The 14875-nt window shown below is 37.6% G+C and overlaps 1 protein-coding gene across 2 annotated transcripts in view; it reads right to left on the bottom strand.

Annotated features, from left to right (window-relative positions):
- Window positions 1-14875, bottom strand: part of enox2 (ecto-NOX disulfide-thiol exchanger 2) — a 276169-nt gene that overhangs the window by 172075 nt on the left and 89219 nt on the right. The gene's annotated exons all lie outside the window — the stretch shown is intronic.

The following is a 14875-nucleotide window of genomic DNA, read 5'->3' as shown; positions in this document are numbered from 1 at the left end:
AGAACTCACCACTGTGATCGGATTACCAGAAAACTAATCTTAATACCAGGTGGAAACAGGGTCAATGATTCTTGGCATTGTGACATCAGTTTCATGACCGTTACGCACATTTTACCCGCAATTCTCACTACCGCAGAGTGAAAAAAGATGGTCATTATGATATTCTTATTACCGCAACATGAAAAAATTATATATTAATTAAATTGTAAAGCTTTTATATACTGTAATACAGTAAAAATGTATACGATATTTAAAAAATCCTCATTGAAAAAAATAGCAATAGTAAAATTAAAATGTCTGAACATGTTCCTGTAATGAGAATTGGGTGGTAAAATGCGCTTGAGTGTCCTGAAAATAATGTCACAATGCCAAAAATCTTAATGGTCCTAAACGTAGACTTCATTTTCTTAAAATAAAATGTAGTTGTTTTTTGTTTTTTTATTAGTATTGATTTGGAGTTGACTATGACCAGGACATTTTCCAGGTTTCTTGAGAATCACCCTCTCCGTCTTCTCCTTGAACTAAATCCGACCCATGTGGCTTGTAGTGAGGTAGCCTGATGGGGCGCTGTTCTCCTTGGTGCCCATCCCCTTCTTCCCTTCCTATTCCTGCAGAGGCATGTCTTACCCCTTTAAGAAGATCAGCAACAGTGTGTTAATGAAATACATTGCCTATTGTTGAACAACAATAGCTTACACTATTTATTTTTTATTGCTTTCTGCTGAAAAACGGAAGTGGAAACATAAGTGGTTTGTAGCCAAATGGAGCAGGAGGCCTGAAGCTTGAGAAGGGTGGTGTTCCAGTTAAGAGGAGGATGGGAAAACTCAAATGAAGAAGTGATTCCCATGCGAAGCCCGTGCTCTGATATTCAGGAAATAAATAAAAAAGTAGGACATAAAATCTCAAGACCACATCTCCACCAGGACCAGACTACAAGATGAAGGGATAGCGAGGTCAGATGAGGCAGAGGCCAGACTTCAAAGAGCCCCACATGCAGGGTGTGGCTACACCACAGCAACTTGTTTATATACTCGCAACTTTAAATCATGCTTTTCTGAATCATACTCGTACTGTTACCCCACTATCTCTGTGGAGACATTACCGAATACAAATCCCTCCCATATCATACCTATAAATGACAAAAGCAAGTAGAATACAGATGGATTCCTGAAGAGACATTTGCACATTAATATATATGCCCTGATAAAACTCTCTGGGAACTTCATGAATGAGAATACTTATATCAAAAATGTATTCAGAAATATTCATCTGTGACACCCAAGGTACAGCCGTGAACATCTGCTAATTACCATTGGTGAAGTGGTCTAACAAAAGACCCAAACAAAATGCAATCTCTGTGTTTTTCTTCCAGTTTTCCCTGCAGATATACATATTACATTTTAATTCACTGAGCAAAGATTCCAACAACAGCAATTCTACTCATTCTGCGGTAGAGGGCAAATTTAATCACCACGCCAATGTGACCCTTGGAACTTCACTTACAAAAACTTCCCAACAATCCCGAAGATGGGAAAAAAGCATGTAAAAGATGTTGTTCAGCTCCAAGTCAGTTGCCATAGTAATTATATTGAGAACTGGTTCAAATACCACACACAGTCATTCAGCCTACGAAGCATTGTAAATTAGCAAGCAGTGTTTCCTGGCATTTTAACTATGCCACTTTGGAAACACTTGACTAAGAAATTTGTTTACAAATGTTGTATGTTTTTTAAGAAAAATGTCTCAGGATTTCAGGTTTGATGCAATACATTCCACCATGCTCCACAAAATGGACACAGTGATGAATTCCTCAGAGAAGAACCAAAACAAGGAACCATTTTCAGCTCTTTCCATCTGAGTGGTTGAGCTCCAGAAGTCTGCTCAGTAATTGGAGGGCCACTATTTCTTGAAAAGCACACTTTATTCCCTCTGCTTTTCTAAGACACTTAAAAAGAAATGCAGCACTAATGAAGAGCGACAGTATCACTGGGCCGTATGATTACCGTAAGACCATATTCTGATGTCAATTTCCAGTAGTTTACTGCTTTTTGCTTCATAAACAAACTTAAGTGGGGTTAAAGTAAATGTATTAGTGAGAGAACATGTACCACATGCAATCTCTATCCAGCGGTCCCAGCAGACTGGCCTTTCAGACAGAGAAAACAGTAAGGTCACACAGGCTATTAAGACTATAAAGGATGGGGGCAATTAATCTAGCTATGGATTACAATTTAGCAATTCTCTGAAAAGAATCTAAGCCAACAGTCCATAACGCCACGGTAATAACATGTACTGGCAGACTAATCCCCCGCAGACAGCACATTTACATTATTGAGAAACAAACGCAGTTAAAATATCAGCGTACTTACAGCATGATGAAACCGAATATGTTTTCCAAGTGTTCAACTTTTACATCCTCACTTGAACAATGAACAAAGTAATTATGCTTAAAATGATTTAAAACTATCTTGTAACACACATTAATCCTAATTTCTTTCTTCATTATTCTGGAGGTTGAGACTATACAAATTATTTTATTTAGATAAACATGTGCAGATGGTTTTCTCTTTCTATATAAAACAGGAAATCAAGTTAACAGCACTGTATTGTGTGAAACTAACACAGTAAAAATTTGAGGTGATTAAAAAATGAGCCAAAAGACATGCTAACAAGACGTTTCACAGAACACAAACTTTGCCTTTGACAAATACAGAAAAATAACCAAAGTTATTTCAATTGTATTGAATACGTATCTTAGTAAAACCTTAAGGGACAGTTCACCCAAAAATGAAATTTCTCTCATCACTTACTCACCCTTATGCCATTCCAGATATGTATGATTTTTCTTCATCAGCAGAACACAAACAAAGATTTTTTAGAAGAACATCTCAGCTGTGTAGGTCCAATATAAGTGGATGGTGATCAGCACTTTAAAGCTCCAAAAAGCACAGACAATTGTAGTAAAAGTAATCCATCCAACTTCAGTGGTTAAATCAATGTTTTCTAAAGCAAAATGACTGCTTTGGTCCTTTTCACTATAATTGTTAACTTCAGGTCGCTCTTCGATGCGCGTCAACGATGGGACTAAGTTTGCGCTGCCTCTTGCATGAGCGTTGGCATGTTCACGCAAGAACTGACACGATGCATCCGGAAGTGCAGTTTGATTTGTTTACAATAGAACGTTGTTCACAAGCTTCATTGCTTTCATTTGACTGTCTGTGTTTTTTGGAGCTTTAAAGTGCTGATCACCATCCACTTGCATTGTATAGACCTACAGTGCTGAGATATTCTTCTAAAAATCTTCATTTGTGTTCTAGTGAGGAAAGAAAGTCATACACAACTTGGATAGCATAATTTTTATTTTTGGGTGAACTATCCCTTAAAGAAAATGAATTACACTTATGTTGGCAAGGTCAAAAGGTCTTACATATGTAATCATTCTTAACCTCTATGAGGGCGAGGACTTCAACACATTTCTCTAAATCCTCTAATTTTGGCGTCTTGAACAGCTGGGCTGAGGTCTGCAGATTTCTCTTCTAGGCGATGGAAAAAAGTTAATCCTTGTTAAATTACAACAAATCCGCCCACACAGTTGATGCTTCCACCAGAACAGACTGAAGAACACAATCACAGATTCCATCACCCTAGAGTCAACACATTTATATTCAAACAACATGAAGGTCTGTCACAGTTTCAATCAGATAACTAGTATTATTGAATGCTTTATTTAATTTTCAATAATTATTCTATATCAGACACAAATATTAGCTTTTCAGATCAACTTCAGGGGAAATTAATCAGAATGAAGGGGCAGTCACACTACACTTCACGCTCCATTCACTCCCATTCAAACACAAGCTCATGCAAAGAAATGTTGTACTATGCGGCGGAGGAAAGTTCAAGTTTGGTGAACTCTAAAATGCTTGGCTCAATTTAAATTATATATTTTATTTTATTGTTGCCGAGCAGATTGTATAGTCTAGCATTTTTAATATAATATTATCTGTTATTTGAAATGTACCATTTATTAAAACCAGTAGCCCTCGTGCATGACTATTGCGATGTCTGAAATAATTTTGCGTACTCAAAGTCTAGTGTGACTGGGGCATGAGGCTATAAAATTGATTGTAAATAGCAGTGTTGTAGTACTCGAGTCCACGACTTGGACTCGAGTATGACTCGATTCACGATATTGATGACTCGTGACTCGTCTCGGACTTGAACACTAATGACTCAGACTTGGACTCGAGCATTGGGTGAATTCTGACTTTGAGGTGAGGACTCATTACAACAGTTAACTGCGTTCTGCCCTTTTATGGCTTGAGATCACATGATTCACATTAAGCACGTGGATTTCCTTTGCTTTCACTCACTCAACTGGATGCGCACTCTCAAATCTCCCTACTCTCGTTCAGAGAGTGCGTGTGCCACTCAAAACATGTCATGTGTACTCGCAAATCTATTATAACGCAAAATAACTCTGCCTCTGTTTATTCATACAAATATTCTGCCTCTGTAGACGTGATATAGCGAGGGAGAATACCGGAGTTTGAGGAATCAACTTGCCATTTGGTCGGTGGTGCATAATACATGGTTAAAGTTGTACTGTAAGAATGATTTTCTGATGCTCACTGACAATGTGCCACATACTTTATTCTAAAAAAGCTATCCTAAAAACCCATTAGAAATTCCCAAAGGAACCCATGGCCAATCAGCCTCTGGGGCTGAAAAAACACATTGTGGTCAGCACAAAACCATGTCCTTGTTGCAAAATTTTGAGCAAATCAAAACTGTTAACAAAGAACACGTTGTGACTCAAGTCCTCTCAAAACGTTCACCTCAGTAGAAAACTCACCTGCACAAGTTTATCTAGAACGCATAAATTATTTTTCAGAATCTATGAGGCAGCACATACGTAGAAAATTGTAAATATGTGGAACAAAATTGTAAATCATTAGGAGTTATAATTATAACGGGAACATAATATCATGTTTACGTGTGTTCATGCATTTAAGACAGGTGCAGTTTTACATAGTGACGGAGACTGGCTCGTGTGATGTGACAAATGTAGGCTAAAACAGTTAAGTGATCCCATTTTTAAAAGGACAAACATCCATCATTCAATGAAAAATCAGGTGAATTGCTCCAATGCCTTAATTATAGTGAATTTTGATAATATAACACTAGAGGACAATACCTGAATAGAAATAAATAAATAGCAAGAAGGCACTGTTGTTTACAGTGGAAAGTTATTTTTCTGACATATAATTTTTTTATTTCCTTGATTATTGTATAGGCCTATATACAACATTGTGATTAGATAGACAGACAGACAGACAGATCCATTAGACATTCTATGGGTGGTATTGTCGTAACATGCTAGTTGACTGTTACACTCTCTCCTATTATAGAGCCGTGGAGGTTGTTATTTCAGTAAATAAAAGAACCTCTGACAGCACTTCCACGTCAGTGATAAAAAGATGGAGAAAGAAGCTCTTAGCGCTATTTGATGTACAAAACAAGCCCAGCAGGGACTTATCAACTATTTTTAAGCCTATGTAAGGTGCATTTGAATTACCACAGAAGCACACCAAATCTTAACTATCACCAAAACGCAGAATGAGACATGTTTGTTTGCAAGCGCTTTTCATTGCGAGTTCAAAGCGGTGCTAGATGCTGGCGTTGACACTCTGACGCGAATCATGAATGCAGCTTCATGATTGCCATAAAAAAAGCGGATAGCCACAGTCTACCGGCAGACTGATATTGTGTAGGATGAGAGTTTAAGAGATTTAATGCCCAATTCAATGAATATGCAACCTATGTGGGGACTAGTTCTTTCAATTAGTCAAACTCCCACTTAATGTTACCTGAATTTGTGCAATTTTAGTGTATTTCTATCTTTGTATTGTGGAAGGCTTTGTTTGGAAAATGTTATTAAATCATTATATTGCTACATACAGTATGTTTTTGTTTTCTTTCATAAGATGGAAATAAATGAATTTTGACAAGAAAAGAAGTAAATTGTCAGATTTCAGCACTTTTAAAATATGTGTTTAATCGCGATCACAACATATTATGCGATTTATCACGATTCAAATTTTTTACTGTCTGTCAGCACTACTTTAAACACATAATTTGATTACCCACCTTAAAGCTCAAGACAGCAAGGAACATAATGAGTTTGTTAAAGCTAAAGCAGAGGCTGCTTCTACTAAAATGGGACCAGCTTCATTATTCAGATAATGTGAGTTAAGAACATTTAACAAAATGCTTTTTGTATCAGTGTTTTGTTTATAACTGAAACCAGTTACACTGGAACATGAAAGACATGTTAAGACTTAGAGAATAACAACCTAGTCTCATAGAATGAACGTTGCTATGACTACATTTTTGCAAACTAAGTTTTACGTGGTGCTTTCTACATTTTGCTGCAGTTTCCTGATGAAATTAACTCTAGAGGCGCAACAACAACTGTGCTTTTTATTCACTTTCATGCAAATCATGGGTAGTATGGCAGTTTATGACTAAATAAACACTTATTTTTCGCTCTATTACTCAAACCCTACAATATTATTATATAAAAACACTTTTACTCTAAAGCATCATTTGAAAAACTATACATTTTAAAGCTTGTATTTCAGACCTACCTACATTTACACGCCAATTCCAATGGGATTAACTTCCGCGGTAGCTCACCTGATAGAGTGCTGGACTTTCGACTTGGAAACTGTGCCTCAACCCATCCAAGAACGCTCACAGTGAAAGTGAAGCAAAAGTGCCATAGAAGCAACTTGAAATGATGTGGTTGCTTCAGTGAATATGCTTTTAATGTCGAATTTGCTTTTAAAACCATCGGTTAGTTTTAGGTGTTGGTTTAAGGTAAGGATGTCTGTTTAAGTTTAGGTTTAAATTTTAGGTTAGGGAGGTAAATTTTACTCATTAAAACACCCATCTAATATTCACCATAAAAACCTAGTCTCATAAACCTAATTATTTCACCCCCACTTGACATTTCACTGGGAAACTGCAGTTAAATGTGCAATAAAGCATGTCTCACGTAAATTTCAATTTCTTTCAAAGTCGTGTAATTAATTCTGAGTAATTTGAAACAAGGTAACGTAAAAAACCAGAACTACCAAACTATCAGTATCGGCAGATGTTGTTGTAAACGATCAGATATCGGTACTGGCACTCAAATTTTGTATCGGTGCATCCCTTATTCAAAATTCTGACTAGATGGGCCATGTTCAAAGACGTTTTAAAATAGCCAATATTCTCACACCTGTAAACACTCATCAGTGGAATTCTATATTTTTCCCATTGCTACATAGCTTGGAACCTGCCCAAAGCTTATAAACTATATTGGTGGAAGACATTTTTATTATTATCAGCAATACATTTACCTGTTATTTTATTGCTGTTGCCCCAATTTATAAAAGCAACAAACCATTCAAGGCCCTGTGTTGCAGTGATTTTACCACGGTTAAGGGGGTTTTAGAAAAAGAATGGGTTACTAATACCCGCTCTTTATCTCACAACAGTGTTTCTCAAAAACACTATGAGGTTTTGGTTAAATCATATCTAACCCCCTTTCAATAATGTTATCAATAATTCTCATTAAAGTATGTAGATTATTTTCCCTTATATGATACTAATAAAAAAATCAATACTGAGTGTACACATTGTTAATGGAAATAAGCAGCATCTCTGTATTAGTGATGTAAATAAACATGTGATATGACTCGTGGAACACTATTGCATCGAATATTACATCAGTGCCCTGTGTGCCTGTATTAGGCTTATTGGTATCGAAACACAAGACACCCATCCACCTTAGTAATAGATGCCCTACAAGGAAATAACTATCGGATTAAGATTTACTGCACAAGGGCCAACCTGACTTCTTTTTAATTGATTTCCCCAGCTGTGGTTCTAGGTCCCCAGGAACACATCCACAGGCATGCAATGTGCCAGAGACACAAACAAATCAGCTTTCTATTTAGGGAACTGTGTGATAAGTTTATCCTCACCCCATGTCATGGAATAATATTTAACTCCCACTATAAACCCTATCCATTTCAGGTCTCTACCATTACACTTAATTACAAAACCAGAAATCAAGCCCACTGCCAAACAGACCTGGTGAAGGCCTTGAATCAGGCCTGCTACATATCTTTTAAATGGCTTGCCGAAACGCTGATGCACCAACGGCATGGCGTGAATGACTTTCTGAAAATAATCGAATGAACACTTGCTAGTATGAATCAAAATGTGAAGACCTCAGGTTATAACGTGCATTATCACTGAAGGTGGTAACAACATCAAGATATTTAGTGAAATAAACAGTACTTTGTGGACTGTTGAAGACTGTTTTGTGGCACAAACCCTGAAAGTCATGCAGGACGTTCTGCTACATTTCACATTATTTTCAGCTAGGCCCAATTAAAGTAATGTTCTCTTTTAGTTTAAGAACCAAAAGTGCAATGACCTGATTCAGATGAGATTACTCAATTTGAAGGTAAAGCCAATGGACTAAAGTCTGCCCTAGGCCCTGCAGCCGTGACAAAGGGAAGGAACAGCAGCAGTTGGCATTAAGTCCTCTTTATCTGTTCATCAGCAGTGACAATTACAAGTGACAAAAACTTGTATAAATAAAAGATGGCATGGAATTTTGTCAGGTTAATATGAACTTAGTTTAATTAAATACTGTCTAGCCCTTCCCCTCCAGTGCTGCACTTGCATCATGATAATGCTTGGGGCGTTACCATTATGTTTCATGACACACATTTTGTGAATTCTTAAGGCCAAAGTATACTTCGGGTTTCCGCAGTATGTGTAACGCAAATTGCGTCCTAGATTTGTTTGACTCAATTTTCTTCCTGCTATTAACTGTACTAAAAGATTATCACAAAGAAGTTGTAGTGGGTATGCGTCAAACGCGTTCGTATTATCTCGCGGTCAGTCAGAAGAGTATACTCACAAAGGCAACGCGGTCGACCAGGCATGAGCCGATCCGGAACTTGCAAAAATGAAGTATTCCTGGGCCTCTAATTTCAGTCTGAGAGAATTATATCAAAAAAACGCTCACTTAGCACTTTATTAGGAACACTTTTACACCTACTTATTCATGCGATTATCTAATCAGCCAATCGTGTGTCAGCAGTGTAATGCATAAAATCATGCAGATATGGGTCAGGAGCTTCAGTTGATGTTTAAATCAACCAAAAGAATGGGGAAAAAATTTGATTTCGACCGTTGCATGACTGTTGGTGCCAGGTTTGAGTATTTCTGTAACTGCTGATCTCCTGGGATTTTCACGTACATCAGTCTCTAAAGTTTACTCAGAATGGCACCAAATACAAAAGACATCCAGTGAGCGGCAGTTCTAAGGATGGAAACACCTTGTTTGACCTGACAGAAAGGCAACGGTAACTCAGATAACCACTCTGTACAATTGTAGTGAGCAAAATAGCATCTCTGAATGCACAACACGTCGAACTTTGAGGAGGATGGGCTACAACAGCAGAAGACCAAGTTGGGCACTTTAAAAGGACCACAGTGTTCCTAATAAAGTGCTCAGTGAGTGGACATGGCAATGTTGCAACAACAACATTTAGAGAATAGAAGTTTGATAAAGATAGTATGCAACAGCCAACAACTTTGACAGTGGTGTGAAGATTCATCAGCCACATATCCTGATGTGCCAGGTGAAAATGTTCTCTTTTTTTCACAATTATCTTCCTGAGGCACCTATGCACTAAAGTTAGCAAGAGGCTAAAGAGGTTGAAAAATGCCCAGCGAGTTTGTCACCTAAATGAAAATATATACAAATGTGTAAACTGCTAAACCAACACTAATGCACTTGGCTTTGTTCTCTCAGCTAAACAGAACTCATTTACTTTCTTCTTTAACATTCAGAAGACTGGGCATAAAGAACAGTGAGCCTAAATCACCCTTTTCTCAATCTGGCTGCACTGCTGCGAGCTAATGAGGGTCTGGTTTGTGCCTTTAGATGACATCGTAAAAGACCTTTGTAAGTCTGCCCGAGGGGCTTTTTAAGAATTTTAAACCACTGACCACTAGCTGCACATTACATCCCTTAAATCTCACATCGCGTCTTTTACCTTCAGGAAAAATGTCTACCTTTGCACATCAGTGGTGATCTAGACCTGTCTGTTGCCAAAAACTAGATTCATGTAAGACAAAAACTGTGTCGCCATCATGCATTTTGTCTCTAAGCAAACAGAATACAAATTTATGACAACCAATATGCAAACCAGTGCTCATTTTTATAACTACAGCTCATAACAAATCTCAAGCTGCTAATTTGATGGACAACTGGCTATGATATAAAAAATAAAAAACTCTAGTTTACTTCAATGCAATGCAAACAAAAACAACTTGGGCTAAAACCAACTCAGGAAAACTAGGTCACGGCACCAAAAAAAACTGTACTTGCAGTTGGATATGCGGTTACAGGATAAAAGACAAATAAAAAATAATGTGATTATTTATTTTCTTCTAGACTTTAGAAGAAGTAGAGTCTAAACTGATCCACAACATTTTCATTGGAAAACGTTTTTTTTTTTTTTTTTTTTTTTTTGTTTCAGTATGGATGCGAGGCATAAATGTGGTAAAATCAATGCGTTTATAAACGAAAATATATAAATGCAGATGTGGCTTGAGTTATCAGTCAGTGGACTATAAGTTGTAAAGCTTATTGGGACAAAATCTAGTATGTGTGCAACAGAGAGAAGTAGCTTAAACAAGCTGAATCCAATCTATTAACATGACAACCACAGGTTCCCCTGTCGACCCGCCATTAATTATCTGGCCTTACAAGAAGATTAGGACATGGGGAAAAAAGAGAGAGGAAAACAACTCTGCAAGACTCGGCCATGCCTCGCCAGTATAATTACCCATCCAAAGTAAACAGAGCGGGAAGACTAATGCATGTGGCATAGGTCAGCGTCACTTGAGTACTGCCATAGTTTGCTTGTTTCCTCCCTCATTGTTCTCTCTCTTCAGCAAGAGGCATGGGCAGCTGTGCCTGAGGTGGGGGGGAGGGACGTCCAGCCAAGAAAACACACTCCGATCTGCTGCTCTCTGTTTATAGGGACCCTCCCACAGTTTTCAGGCTGATGAGACGAAGGCAAAATCTTCAGGGGCCTCAGTGCTCACCACTATTAAAATGTACTCCTTCAAAGTGGGCTAAAGCAAACATTTGACTGGAGGCAGAGAGAATGATGTGGGGTTGTCATTGCTTCTGCAGTTTACATTCACAAACAGTCTGCAAACACTTGAAGTCGCCCACACGAACGCATAGAGAAATGCCTGAAGGTCATCTGTATCCCTCAAAGACACAAACTGCAAGATCAGTGGTTTAGAGGTTATTTGTTGCATTCTGTAAATTGCACGAGAGCAAGGACAGATTACTTTTGGAATTCAGGAATTTCAATGGTTATATTCACATTGTAATACACGAATGGTCCTATTTGTTGCATGTATATGCTAAATAGACCACCAAATACATTGGATTGTATTTACTAACCCAAGCATATGCACATATTTATGCGCAAAACTTTGTTTCATGCAGAAATCATGATTAATCACATCAAAATTAAGGATAAAATGTTAAACCAACTCAAACCACATGTACATAAAAATAACAGACTCCTGGTGGCTGTGTAGGCAAGATTGTGTGGAAAGCTTAAATGGAGATTAAGAATAATCTGAATTTGTCAACATTAAAACAATGATAAAAACACATTTGTGTGTGTATGCATCTGTTGTGAACCTGGGAAAAGTTTTGTGTGAGAACCTTACATTAGAAACAACACTTGCATGCAATTATTAGTGAATGACACGCATTGTGAGAAAAGCAGAAAAACTAGCTTACATACCATATTAAGGAAAAAAAGCCCAAGCACTTTCAACTACAAAGTAAAATAATAAATAAATGCACATTTTAGAAACAGCATTGGAAAATGTTAGGCTATGACAATACTGAGCAAAACAAAACAACAGTTATTATGATTCTTATTTATTTCGGGTGTGGATTACAACAGAAGGAAGCTCACAGGCATCTGGTGAGCAACAATTCCCGACTAGACAAAGAATTGAATTGATTGAGCCAGTTGAAACCGCAGGCATTTTGCTCATAATCCACTAGGCATCCCAATCTACACAGCAGGCGAAAAGAAAAATGAATGTGTCAATGATGCAGCTAATGACACCCTAGAGATACTGTATGAGCAATGTCAGTCCCACAGGAGCCTGAAAAAATACAGTTTACCCTTACTTTCACCTCCAGTTCTTGCCATTTCAAACTAGCTCGATTAAAATGTTTTCATAACATAAAAAACATCTTATTTATGCTAATGTCCCACTCACTTAACACATAATTACGGTGTCCATTACTGACCAACTGTTACCCAATCATGATGGAGAACGGTGAGGTGTTTTAATAATCTCAAGGGTGCAGATGATCCACATAGCTAAGATCTTATCAGAGAGAAGTGTGGACAGTATTATTTAACACACTCTTTGATTCGCTTTCAAAAAATCCTATTCCATTACCATTGAAAAGGTGCCTTTGCACTGCAGGATCACTCACTTAATATTGTATCTGCTGTGACTGGCTAGGCACTATCAGAAAGATCACTCAGAGATATTCTTTTGAATGACTGCATTGGATATGGTATATCTCAAAGTACTTCGACGCAAAACACAGTGACTTTAAAGTGCTTATGTACTGTTGCATGTGCTTGATGTCTGTTTTGCTCATCACATATACATAATTCTGCTCAGCGATAATGTGAGAAAAACAAATTAGTCTTAATTAAGATTGTCCTGGATTGAGGTTTTGCTTAAACTAGGGTATATCAGTAAGTTTAACTTCACAGAAGACTGAGACCACATTAAAAAAAATCATTTAAAGCCGGAGATAAACAATGTTTTAAGATTTTGAAAAACACAAAACAAAGAAATGTTATGATGTAAAATGAAACAAAAAAGTCAAGACGCTTATGCACTATTTGTAGTTTACTAATCAAATTTACAGTATGACACTGACCATTTCAACTACTATGGCTGGGTATCGCCTGTCACCTCACGATACGATACGTATTGTTATGTTGACCACAACCTCTCTATTCATCTTGGTTCAACTACAATAATGCCAACAAGGACAGCCCGGAACCTGGGAGTGGTGGTGGATGACTTCACTGCCAACATCTCATTAAACCCAATGTCTTGCAGGTTCGTGCTTTACAACATCAAGAAAATCAGACCTTTCCTTTCTAAATATGCTACACAGCTCCTGTTCCAAGCTCTGGTAATTTCAAGACTGGACTACTGTAATGCCCTGTTGGACGGCCTCCCAGCTAGCATGACTTAGCCACTGCAGATAATCCAGAGTGCTGCAGTGTGTCTGGTCTTCAATCTGCCAAAGAGGGTTCACGTCAACCCACTCTTGATTACACTTCACATCAAATTCAAGGCTTTGACTCTGGCCTTAAGGACAGTTAATGGAACAGCACCCTCTTACATCAAATCACTCCTCCAGGTCTATGTCCCAACTCGCTCTCTACGGTCAATGAACGAGCGGTGTCTGGAGGTCCTGTTGCAAAGAGGCACAAAGTCCATTTCAAGATCCAACCTCCACATGATCTGCATTCAAGAACTAGCTGAAAACACGTCTGTTTCACGAGCACTTAACCAATCCACAATAAATGCACTTACAATAAAAAAAATAAATAAAAAAAACATTTCCTTGTCTGTCTCTGTCTTCTGCGCTAGCATCTTTACTGTTCCAGTCACTTTGAGAACTTGGCAGTGCGATACTGCAGATATTGTTGACTTTTGTATGACAAATTGCTTATGTCCTAATTTGTAAGTCGCTCTGAATAAAAGCATCTGCTAAATTACTAAATATAATGTATGTCACGATTCGATATTTTGCACTACATCACGATATTATAATTGTATTTGATTATGAATCAATTTCAATTCACTTGGGTATATTTCAGTTACATAATGTCTGATGAACAGCATGTAGCTCGAAAAATCCTGTTTTTTTCTCTTAGTGAACTCATTAAATTGATTTGGAAGTAACAGTGTGCCAACTTTGTTGTGTGTTTACATGATATGAATACACAAATATTTGAATACTAATATCAATGTATGGATCTAAATTATCGATACAATATCATGAGAAAAAGTATCACAATATTTCGAAATTTGATTGTATCAACACAGCCCTATCAACTACTATGTACAAAAGGTCAGATTTCTTTGCTTGCATGGAGGCAAATGCTCTTTGGAACGTTTCCAAATTATGCTGGGATAACATGGATCATCAGGTTTTGCACAAACTTGTGGAACCCATGCCAGCTTGAGTGCATGCTGTCATTAAATCAAAAGACTTAAAAATGTATAGAAATTCAGATTTTTTTATTTTTCAATTAAACTTTTTTGTTATGCTGATAATATAATTAAAATATCATTATTAAATTAGAAAAAGTAAAAAGTAACCAAAGCCAAGCATTTACGGAACTTGTAAAGATGGTCTTGGGATTCACTCTATTTCTCTGACTTTTAATTACATCAGAAAAACACCCTAGAGCCAAGGGCACAAAAAGTCTTGCAGGGGAAAGTATTTTAGACAAGGACCCACATACAAGATGAATGTGTTGGGGATGCTGCGGTACAGCCGGTGGTACTGTGGTGCTCCTGGAGCCCGGCCCAGGCCTGTCTTATTGCAGTGCCGCTTCACTGAACACGCTAACAATCATAGAGAAGAGAAACAGATTTTGTACATGGGACTTCGCCAGGATTCAAATAAACAGACCATTGGAGGTGCTTCGCTTAC

Source organism: Myxocyprinus asiaticus, chromosome 22 (assembly GCF_019703515.2).
Source record: "Myxocyprinus asiaticus isolate MX2 ecotype Aquarium Trade chromosome 22, UBuf_Myxa_2, whole genome shotgun sequence".
NCBI classification, from domain to species: Eukaryota; Metazoa; Chordata; class Actinopteri; order Cypriniformes; family Catostomidae; genus Myxocyprinus; species Myxocyprinus asiaticus.
Note: the sequence above shows the minus strand (reverse complement) of the source record. Positions and strands in the feature narration are given on the sequence as shown.